The 12,240-nt window shown below is 38.6% G+C and overlaps 1 protein-coding gene across 4 annotated transcripts in view; it reads left to right on the top strand.

Annotated features, from left to right (window-relative positions):
• Nucleotides 1-12,240, top strand: part of eva1c (eva-1 homolog C (C. elegans)) — a 124,374-nt gene that overhangs the window by 95,270 nt on the left and 16,864 nt on the right. The gene's annotated exons all lie outside the window — the stretch shown is intronic.

The raw sequence follows: 12,240 nt of genomic DNA, 5'->3' as shown, positions 1-12,240 counted from the left end.
TTATTTGAAGCACTGTTTAAGTAGTTTTCACAAATCAGGTCAGACTAATTCTGTTAACATGTATATGGCTATATCTAAATAGTTTTCACTCATAAGATAAGAATACTATCAGCTATGATATTTACAACATTATATCTTATATTTGAGATCTACTTTATAAATATGCAATGTTATATTTCTGTGCATTTGTGTGAGGTATTTCTCAGATTCACTGGTCATTACCATAAAGTGATCTCATTCTGTACAATCCATTTTCTGTCCAATATCTAGATGTATGATAGCATGATCAAGCAATTGGAGCTGAGTACATGTGTTCTCTAGATTAGTTACTAGAATGTACCGTTCTCCTCCCTTTGCAAACTAAGAATGTGATAAAAGCTCTTACCTCGATGAATTCATTTCTCAAAGTTTCAACACGACTACTTGTACTACATTGGGGAGGTTCAGGCACTGTATTTTTTTGTATGATTTTATTTGCTATATCTTGCTGAATTTGTGCCAATTTTATTTGTTTTCACTAATGTTCACAAATATCTATTCCAGTAGTAGCTTGGGACAGTATAACGTTGGTGAAGCTTTATGTAGGAACATAGGAACCAGGAGCAAGAGTAGGCCATTCAGCCCTTTGAACCTGTTCTGTCATTCAATGAGATCATGGCTGATCCGTGGCCTAACTCCATATACCTGCCTTTGACCCATATCCCTTAACATCTTTGCTGATAAAACTTTATCTATCTCAGATTTAAAATTAACAACTGATCCACTGCCATTTATGGAAGAGAGTTGCAAACATTTATCACCCTTTGTTTGTGGATGTTCTTCCAAATATCTCAATAGTCTGGCCCTAATTTTTAGATTATGCTGCCTAGCTCTAGAATTCCCAACCAATGGGGATAATTTACCTACCCTGTCTTTTCCTTTTTAATATCTTGCAGACTTCAATCAGACCACCCATTAACCTTCTAAATTCTAGAGAAAACAGGCCTATTTGTATTATTTCTCCTCATAACTTCACTCCTGAATTCTAGATATTACTCTTGTCAACCTTCTGGTCTTTAAAGTTTTCACCATAACACTTTCTTATTCTGCTGGACATGCTTCCATTTTGAACAGTGCACTTATTTTTCTTTCTTGAACTCAGTTTAGCAGTTTAACTTCCAAAAAGCAATAATTCATCCATATCTCTTCATAATAACATGCATTTCTATAATAACATTTACATACCTCTTCATTTTCATAGTTCATAGATTTAATATTTCATAGAATCCCTACAGTGTGGAAACAGGCCCTTTGGCCCAACAAGTCCACACCAACCCTCAGAACATCCCACCCTGACCCATTCCCCCATAACCCACCTAATCTACACATCCCTGAACACAATGGGCAATTTAGCATGGCCAATCCACCTAGCCTGCACATCTTTAGACTATGGGAGGAAACCGGAGCACCCAGAGGAAACCCACGCAGACACAGAAAGAACGTATAAACTCCACACAGACAGTTGCCCGAAGGTGGAATCAAACCCAGGTCCCTGGCTCTGTGAGGCAGCAGTGCTCACCACTGAGCTATCGTGCCACCTTCTTCAGTGCTTTTAAACTAAAAGCAAAATGTTACTCTTTATAACATTTAAGACTTCTTTCCTTTGTGCACTTGCATTTCAAAGGAATTGAAAAAAAAGGTAAAGATGTAAAGATATTAAGCACTTTGTCTCTCCAATGACAACCCACCAGCCAGAATTTGTCATGTCATCAGTACCCTTAATAAGTGAGTAAAAAAGAATCAGAAATAAGAGAAGCAAAAGGCAGATGTGGTAAAATAAATAGAGAAGGGAGAGAGAGAGAACTGCATCATTAAGACAGCAGACATAGGTAACAGGAATAAGTTTCTAAGAATTGTATACTTGTGATTTGTCCACTGCTGACCCTGAATTTGAAATACATTTGTCTTTGTCGTTTCCCAACAAGCTATCAAAAAGTTGCTTTACTGTCTGAAAATATCTGTCACAGAAGTCTTTCCAGAACTTTCAAAGGTACTTATAACAACATAATGTCCAATTTGTAGGAAGCAATGTCATGGGAACATGAGCTAATTATATACTAAAACAAACTACCTATGTGTTTTTTTATGGCATTAATGATTTATCTATTAAAAGGATGTACAGTTGGTGCTTGCATGCAAGGCATAGCTTACATAAACTTTGCTGGTTGTGTTAGTGCGATGAATACTGTATAGCGACACCATAAGTTGAAGCTGGTTCAGCTTTGAAAATTGACTAGGAAATCAATGAAACACTGTAAAAGATGTTGCAGAATTACATTTTTTTAGCATTCTGGCAAACGATATATTTGTTACGCTTAACATTTTAAATAAATCGTAACACTAAAGTTGGTCGGGGCAGCAGTTAGCTTAGTGGACTAGACAGTTGGTGATTGGTTGAAAATTGTACCAACACCATAGAATTCAATCCCATTTTCAGCTGCGGAAGAGTTGTATTTACCACCTTCACCTGCCATCTGGTAAAAACATGGCACAAGCTGTGGTTTGGCTGCACTCAAATAATTGAGGGTGTTACCTAAAATGATAGCCCGAAAACTGTTGCATCGCCACTTCCATAGCAAGCAACTCAACTGTGGCAGAGCAGCTCTTTTCAGGAAAAGGAATGAAAATTGAAATTATATCCTTCATTTGAAGGTTTGCTTTGTCATGGTCATTAAATATACTTCTATCAAGTTGTTACACAAGTCCATACCCCTATGAAGGATGCGCATCATTTAACATACTGCAATGAAAATGGTTTTCCTTAAGCATGTCAATTAGTAAAACATGCAATAGTGGCATTAGATGTGGTGACTCACTGTTCCACTAAATATGAAACTGTGACAGATGTGTGTGATTTAAACAGTGATGGGCTTGGCAAATTGATGTGGATTATACAGGGTCTCGATCTCATTTCTCCTAATCATACTTATTTCAGAGAGTGAAACTGGTGATTACTTGGAACTTTTGCATGCCATGCATCACTCAACAAGACACAAAGGGCAAAATTTTTGAAATTCCATGGCATCGAGGGAGGATGTGTTGATGGGAGTTTCCAGTGGATACACACTTTTTTTTTCAACCCCCAGGAAATAAAAGTGCAAAGTCTTAGCGAAATTCTTAAAGGAATAATATATGCATAAGAAAGTTTGACAAGCCTTTTTCTTATAATTATTTAGAAATGCAATGCAATCATATTAAAATTTGGCATTGCATCATTTTGTTTGGGCATCATCATCATTATGAAAACAGTGCACAACTAAGTTAAGACTGCCCTGGGTAGCAGCAGCAGCATTTTATACCCAGTTTGAAAGGGAGAAGATTCAATCCAAGACTAGTATTTTAAATGCAAATAGGACAATTCTGCAGATATGAAAGCTGAGCTAGCTGAAGTGAACTAGCATACTAGGATGGGGGATAGATGAATAGAGACAAAGGGTCAGACATTTAAGGAGATGTTTTCAGAATAAGTGTATTCCCACTATAATTAATGGGAGGACCCATCATCCATGGTTAACTAAAGAACTCAAGGAAAACATCAAACTTAAGAAAAAAGCACATAACTGCACAAAGATGAATGGCAGGCCCGATAATAAGTCAGAATATAAAGAGTGGCAGAGAGTGACTAAAAGGTTAATCAGGAGGAAGAAATTAGGAGGAAGAAGGTAGCTAGCAATGCAAAAAAAAAGCAAAAGTTTCTACAGGTGTTTAACAAGGAAAAGAATAAGTAAAGTGAGTAACAAAAACAAATTTGCTGGAAAAGCTGTGTGTGAGTGAGTGTTGGGCCTCTAGAGAGTGAGAATGGGAAGTTAATAGTAAATAATATGGAAATGACAGATGAAGTGAACAAATATTTTGCTTTCTGTCTTGAGGATAGAGGGCATCAAAATCATATGAGCAATAGCTTAAATCAAGATGTGGAAGGAAAGAGCAAAGTCACAATCACAAGGGAAGTAGTACTGAGCAAACTGATGGAGTTACAGGCCTATTACTCTTCGGTACATTGTAATTTGTAATTTGCTTAAAGAGAAATCAACAGTTTTTAAGTACTGTAGTTAGAATCTTTTGAGCAGATTATTTTTTTTAAATAGTGTGTTGTGAAAGCAGCCTAATTAAGAACTGACTGAAACAGGCACCTCATTTATTGAGTCTGATAGGCACTTTGTTTTCAGAACATATAAGTGTCCTTCTCAGTGTGAGTGAGCACTTGAGCATGACTTACAATTGAGCGCAGGAGTTAAGTGTCTCAAGGAGATCAGTGGAGGAGGGAGGAGTGGTGTTTCGTTGAATTTTTGCCTCAACAAAGTAGGTGATTGTTGAGAATTCCAGTCTTAAAAGTGAAAATAAGGCCTGCAGTTTGTGTTCAAGTCTCCAGTCTGTTTTTTCTCTTTTCAAAAATAGCTTGTTATGAGGTTGATGCTAGAGCATTAAAAAAGGGAAACAATACAAGAAAGTGTAATGTGTAGTGATGTGATGGTGATTTTAATTAATATCTTAATTAATTATGAGAGAGATGGCCGTTTGGATGATGTGTTACAGCTGCAACATGCAGGAACTGCTGAACACCAAGGCAATCCATAGTGATCACATTAGTAGTACAAGTTTGCAGCTCAAGCGACTTTGGATTGGAGCTGGGGATCTGGAATCTGAACTGCAGACATTGTACTCCATTGGGGAGGGGAAAGTTACCCCGACACTTTGGTCCAGGAGGCAACCATACACATTACATTAGGTAATTCAAAATTGGTCTGCGATCTAGGAGGGCAGCTATTGGGGCTCAAAGGGGTCTCCTTGAGGAACTCAGTCCCTGCAATTCTGCAACAGTAGCAAGGTTCTTGCAAGGTGTGTGGGTGAGAGTTGGAACGGTAGGGCTGATGATTGAGCTGACAATGACTTTGTGGTACATGGAGCTATTCAAGTGGAGGGAGAAATAGGAATGTAGTAGGAGTAGGGGACAATGTAATCAGGAGGTAGAAGCTGTTTTCTGGAGCTGTGAGCCTGAGTCACAAAGGTTGTCTTGTCCACCTAGTGCCATGGTTAAGGGCATTGCCTCAGGGCTGGAGGTGAACTTGGATTGGGAGGGGAGGGATCCAGTTGTTGTTGTCCACTTTGGTGCCAACTACATTGAAAGGACTGGAAAGAAAGTTCTGCTGAAAGACTTTGAACAGTTAGGAGCTAAACTCAAATGCAAGACCTCCAAACTTATAATCTCAGGATTACTACCTGCTCCACTGGGAAATTGGGTAAGGGCAAATAAAATAAAGAAATTAAGAGCGTGGTCTGAAGATTGGTGTGAGGTTAATGGGTTTTGATTCCTGAGGCACTGACGTCAGTACTGGGGTAGAAAAGAACTGTTCCAGTTTGACAACTTTACTTGAACCGTGCTGGGACCAGTATCCTGGCGAATCAAACTAGGACTGTAGAGAGGGCTGTAAACTAATTTGGGGGAAGGAAGTGTTTGGCAGGAGGAAGTGTAGGCTTGCAAATCAAAAGGGTAAGGCAGCATTACAGGGCAACTATTTTAAATATTTTGATACCCAGAGGGGGGCAAAAAAGGTGAAGAATACGTAAGTATAAAACAAAGTAGCAAATAGGGACAAAGAGGGAGCAAAAGATAATTAGGAAAAATTAATGACTGTTTACTTGAATGCACACAGTATTCAGAATAAAATAAATGAATTAATGGCAAAAATAGAGATAAATAAATATGGTCTTATAGCTATTACAGATACAAAGTTGGGAACTGAACAGTCAAGGATATGTGACCTTTTGAAAGGACAGGCAGGAATTGAAGGGTGGTAGGGTGGCTTTGTTAGTCCAAGGTGGAATTAGTACATTAACAAGAAATGATCTTGGATTGGATGATGTAGGATCTTTATGGGTGGTGGCAAGGATTAAAAAGGGGAAGAACACATAGGTGGGAGTAATAGTCTATAGGATCCCTAACATTAGCCATTCTGTAGGATTCAGAATAACTCAGGAAATAATGAGGACATGTTAAGAAGGCAGTACATTAATAATCGGTCACTTTGATCTTCATGTAGATTGGAAAAACAAAGCTAGCAGAGGCAGGCATGAGAATGAATTCATGTCATGAATTTGGAATAGATTTCTGGAATGATATGTTGTGGATCTAACCAGGGATCAGGCAATTTTGGACCTTATAATGTGTAATGAGGCAGGTGTAATAAATAATCCGAAGTAAAAGGTTCCCTAGGGAACAGTAACCATAGCATGTTAGAATTTAGCATTCAGTTTGAGAGTGAGAAACTTGAGTTGTACTAAACTTAAATAAGGGTAATTACGTTGGAATGACACTTGAGTTGGCTGGAGTGGACTGAGAAAGGGGTTTAACAGAAAATATGGTTGATGAACAGCACCAGACTTTTAAAAAAGATCTCGTCTCACAGCAAAGATATAAACGATTGAGGAGGAAGCTTTCTAGGAAGGGGATAAACCAACCAGGGTTACCCAGGAAACTTAAGGATGTGTCAAGTTGAAATTTTAAAAAAAATAATGTGGTAAGGATTAGTGCTAAATCAAATGATTGGGAAAATTTTAAAACTCGACAATGTCCGAAAAAGTGACAAAATAAACAATGAATGCAACTTACATGAAAATGGACTGTTAGTGCTTCTTCAAATATATATAAAGGAAGAGAGAGTCAACATTGAACATTGGGCTCTTAGAAAACAAGGCTGGGGAAATAATTGGGAACCAGAAAATGGCAAAGAGCTAGACAAGTACTTTGCATCAATCTTCACAGAAGAGGATACTAATAGCATTTCAAACTGGGGGCAGGGAAGAAATCAACACACTAGAGAAAAAGTACTAGAGAGACTAGTGGGACAAAAGCATTAGGCCTCTGGAACTCGAGGATTGCATCCTAGGACTTTAAAGGAACTAGCTACAGAGATAATGGATGTACTGTTAGTAATCTTCCAAAATCTTTAGATTCTTGAACTAGAGGATTGGATAACTGCCAATGTAGCGCCCTTATTCAAAAAAGGCAGCTGACAAAAAATAAAAACTTGACTATATGCCATAAAAACTGAAAGAATTGTGGATGCTGTAAATCTGAAACAAAAACAGAAATTGCTGGAAAAGCTCAATAGGTCTGGCAGCATCTCTGGAGAGAAATCAGAGTTAACGTTTCAGGTCAAGTGACCCTTCCTCAGAACTGACTATAGGCCATTTATCTTAACAGCTGTTGTTGGTTAAATGTTTGAGTCTATTATAAAACATATTATAATCCTATAACGTATTATAACAGCAGACCACGTGTGGATTAAAAACCGACATTTTCATCAGACAGCATCAATATGGCTTCATGGAGGGGAAATCATGTCTGACAAACTTATTATGGTTCACTGAGGATGTAACAAACTGGATAGTTAAAGGAGATGCAGTAGATATAATAGGTTTGGATTTCTAAAAGTAATTCATTAAGAAGCCACACATAAGGCTCCTTAATAAGATAAGAGGCAATGATAATGGAATAGTATTTTAGCATTAATAAAGGACTGGCTAATTAGTAGCAGACAGTGAATTGGATAAGGAGAGCATTTTCAGGATAGCAACCTGTAACTAGTGGAGTGCCACAAGGATCAGTGCTGGGGCCACAATTAGTTGCAATGTGTATTAATAATGTGGATGACAGAACTGAATGTACTATTGCCAGTTTTGCAGATGACAAAAAAAAGTGGGAATGCAAGTAGCGAGCGATTGACATAAGGAGCCTACAAAGGGACATAGACAGGTTAAGTGAGTGGGCAAAAACTTGGTAGATCGAATGTTACGTGGGTGAACACAATGTTAAGCACTTTGGCAGGAAGAATAAAAGGACTGAATATTATTTAAATGGGGAAAGAGTGCAAAAAGTTGTCGCTCAGAGTGATTTGGGTGTCCTATACATTAATCACAAAAAGCTAACATACAAATTCAGCAATTAATAGGGATGGCACATGGAACATTGGCCTTTATTGCAAAGGGAATGGAGTATAAAAACAGGGAGGTATAGCTAGAAATATGTAAGGCAGTGGTCAGACTACATCTGGAATGCTGCAAACAGTTCTGGTCCACTTGTCTAAGGAAAGATATACTGGCATTGGAGGAAGTCCAGATAAAGGGCACTAATTTGATCCCGAGTGTGGAGGAATTTTGTTACAAGGAGAGGTTGAGTAGGTCAGCCTTGTATTCATTGGTGTTTAGGAGAATGAGAAGACTTTTGTTGATACATACAAGATTCTTAGTAGGCTTGAAAGGGTAGATGCGGAGCGGTTCTTTCCTCTTTTTGGTTAGTCTAGGACAAGAGGACATAATTTCAATGTAAGGAGTTGTCTATTTAAGACAGAGGTGAGGAGGAATTTTTTCTCTCAGAGGGTGGTCAATCTGTGAAATTCTTTGCTGCAGAGAGCTGTCAAAGCTGGTTAGATATTCAAGGCTGAGATGGACAGATTTTTATTCAGTAAGAGAATCATGGAGTCTGGAGAAAAGGTAGGAAAGTGGTGTTGGAGGTTATCAGGTAAACTATGATGTTGTTGAATAGCAGAGTAGACTAGATGGATTGAATGGCCTACTTCTGCTCTTATATCTTATGGTTTTTACAGGCTCAGATGGATTTCTTTAATTCATTTGCAGGATGTGGATGTCACATTAGCTAGACCACCATTCATTTCCCATCACTAGTTGCCATTGAGAAAGTGTTGGAAACTGCCTTCTTGAACCACTGCAATCTATCTGCTATGAGTTGACCCATACTGCCATTAGGGCAGGAATTCCAGGATTTTGACCCAGCGACAATGGAGTAATGTTGATATATTTCAAAGTCTGCATGGCGAGTAGTTTCAAGGGAGCTTTCAGTTGGTGGTGTTTTCATGTATCTGCTGCTCCTGTCTTTCTAGATGGTAGTGGTCATGGGTTTGGAAGATGCTGTCTAAGGAGCCTTGTGAACTTTGTCCTAGAGTTGTAAAAAAGGTGGCTAATGAGCCAATAGATGCATTAGTGTTAAATTTCCAAAATTTCCTAGGTTCCATTGGAATTAAATGGAGCAAATATAACCCCACATACAAGAAGGAAGGGAGGCATTTAACAAGAAATTAAAGACCTGTTCACTTGATGTCTGTTGTGGAGAAGGTGTTGGAGTTAATCATTAAAAAGATTATAGCTGTACATTTAGAAAATCTCAAGGTAATCAGGAAGAGTCAGCATGATTTCATCAAAGGGAAAGTATATTTACCCAATTTATAGGTGTTCTTTAAAGGAGTAACATGTGCTGTATTATACTTGGATTTCCAGAACGCATTTCATAAGATGCCACCTGAAAGGTTATTGAGGAAAATGAAAGCTTGTGGTTTAGGGGATAACAAATTAACGTGGTTAGAAGATTGGCTATTGGCAGAAAACAGACAGGATGCATAAACAGATCTTTGTTTGATTAGCAGGATATGATAAGTAGAGTGTGAGGGCCACACAGTGTGTATGTGGGGGCGTCAAGATTTTACAATTTACATCAACAATTTAGATGTGGAGAGTGAAGGTATGATAGCTAAATTTCCCTCGCAATAAACTAAAGCATTCCATGTTAGCTTTCCTAATTGAATACCATATCTATAGACTAACCTTTTGCGATTCATGCAGTAGTTCACCCAGATCCCTCTGCATCTCGGGGCTCTGCAACCTCTCGCTATTTAGATAATATGCTTCTTCTTTATTCTCCCTGCCAAAACAGATAATTTCACATTTTCTCACAGTATATTCCATTTGCTAGAACTTTGCCCACTGACATCTTTATTTCTTTCCAGCATCCTTATGTCTTCTTCACAACTTACTTTCCCAACTTGCCTTTGCATCATCAGCAATTTGAGCAATTTTACATTCGAGCCCTTTATCCAAGTCATTTATATAAATTGTGTACAATTGAGGTCCCAGCGCTGCTTTATGAGACAGAATAATCTTACAGCTTATCAACCAGAAAATGACATGTTCACGCCTGCTGTCTGTTTCCTGTTCACTAGCCAATCTTCTATCGATGGCATCATTACCCCTATACCATGAACTTTTATTTTTTGCAACAACCTTTGATGTGGCACCTTATCAAACATCTTCTGTAAATCTCAGTACAGAGTATCCACCCTTTTCCAATTATCTACAGAACACATTGCTTGCTCAAAGAACTTCAGCTATTCAGTTAAAAATGATTTCCCTTTCACAAACCTACGTTTGTTCAGCAGATTGATTTGGATGTTTCTAAGCACTCCGCTGTAATGTCATTATTAACACTTTGTGAAATCTTCCCTAGGACAGATGTCAAGCTGACTGGCTATACTTACCCGCTCCTGTCTCCCTCTATTTTTGAATAAAGAAGCTACATTTGCTATTTTCCAATCTAATGGAACCTTCTCCAAATGTAGGGAATTTGGAAAATTAAAATTATTGTATCCATAATTTCACTGACTTCTTTTAACAGCCTAGAGTCAACACATTCCTCCATCAATCTACCCAGTACCTCTCCTTGGTGATTTTGTAATATTCTTGAGTTCCTTTTCTTTCCATTTCATTATAGCTATATCCAGGATATTACTTACATCCTCAGCAGTGAAGAATGATATAAAATACCTTTCAATTCATTTTTCAACTGCTTATTAAGAGAGAAGAGGAGAATGTTTTTCTCTTAGTGGGCTGTAACACTTTGAAACACTCTTCTTCAAAAGATGGTGGAAACAGAGGTTTTGGATATTTTTAAGTTGGAGGTAAACAGATTCTTGATAATCAAGGGGGGGTGAAAGTTTATCAGGGGTAGGCAGAAGTATGAAGTAATCAGATTTGCCATGATCTTCTTGAATGACAGATCCCGATTGAGGACCTGACTGCTCCTGCCCATAATTTGTCTATTCACTTCTGACTTGATGGAGGGAGGCCATAGATCAGCAGCTGAAGATCTTTGGGCCAAGGGGACTGCGCCGACTAACTCCTGAAAAGAGAAGTTAATTGGATGCCAACAACCACAGCCATCTACCAGAGCAGAAATTTCTCTGATTCCCATTGACTTGAGTTTTTCTAGGGCTCCATGATGCCACACTCAGTCAAACGTGTCTTGATGTCAAGGCTGTCAACCTCACCTTTGGAATTTCACTCTTTTGGCAATGTTTGGACTAAAATTGTACTGAGGTTTGAAGCTATGTGGTCCTGGTGGAACACAGCTGATGATAAATGAGCAGGTTTTTGGTGATTAGGTGCCACTTAATAGTGCTGTCAATAACACCTTTTGTTACTTTGGTGGTTATTGAGAATAGAATAAGGAGGTGGTAATTGGTCATATAGGCTTATTCCCACTTTTATGTGGACAGAACACATCTGATCAATTTTTTCCTAGTTTTGGTGGACTGAAGAAAATGGAACAATCTTTTGTCAAGTAGATGCCAATACTGTATCTGCAGTTGGACAACTGGATTGGAGCCTATGGAAAGCTAGCTAGAAGTACAAGACTCAGCATCACACAATGTGACTGGCATCATCAATGGCAAATTTGACAAAATTGCCTATCCCAACAAATAACCCACTAGTCCTTGATGGTATGTATCTGCGGGCACTTGATTGGGAGCTGTAGCAAATTTCTTCAGCAGAGCCCTTGAAGGAACAAAAGGAAAGAAGTTCAGAGCAGTAACCACTTCTAAAGCTTGGCCTGCAGACAATCTTACATGTTTCAGCAGATTGCAGCTATCTCCCACCATCTGATGCCTAACCCTGACTATCATGAGGTTTATCCTATTTGGTTAGTATGGACTCTTGTGAGCTGTACCTTTCTATTCATCCATGTCTCCTTTGGACCAGTAGGTCGATGCAGAGGCAGCTGTTGATACTCCTGCTGGTGTACTCCCTGCATCTATTTTCTTCACCTAGTGCTGTTGATGCTGCTGGTCATCTTGATCCCCATTCAAAATGCAAATTAAAACCACATGAGCAGAGTACTTCAGTGTACCCTCATGAGTTTCAGTTACATGCAAAAGTCACAAATTGTAGCCAATTTCCAACATGCTATCAACTTCTGCACTTTTAACTCCCAGCTTCTCCCAAACTCATACATTCCTACGTGTTAAAACTCATCCCAAAGCAATAGAGAGTTCAAAGAAAGGGGGTGCAGTTTCGGGGGGATTGCAAAGATTTTCAGGATGGTACTGTTGGGGCTGGTGGTGATGATGTTTT

This window comes from Rhincodon typus, chromosome 11 (genome assembly GCF_021869965.1).
Source record: "Rhincodon typus isolate 14 chromosome 11, sRhiTyp1.1, whole genome shotgun sequence".
NCBI lineage: Eukaryota > Metazoa > Chordata > Chondrichthyes > Orectolobiformes > Rhincodontidae > Rhincodon > Rhincodon typus.
This window is presented reverse-complemented; position numbering and strand designations above follow the sequence as displayed.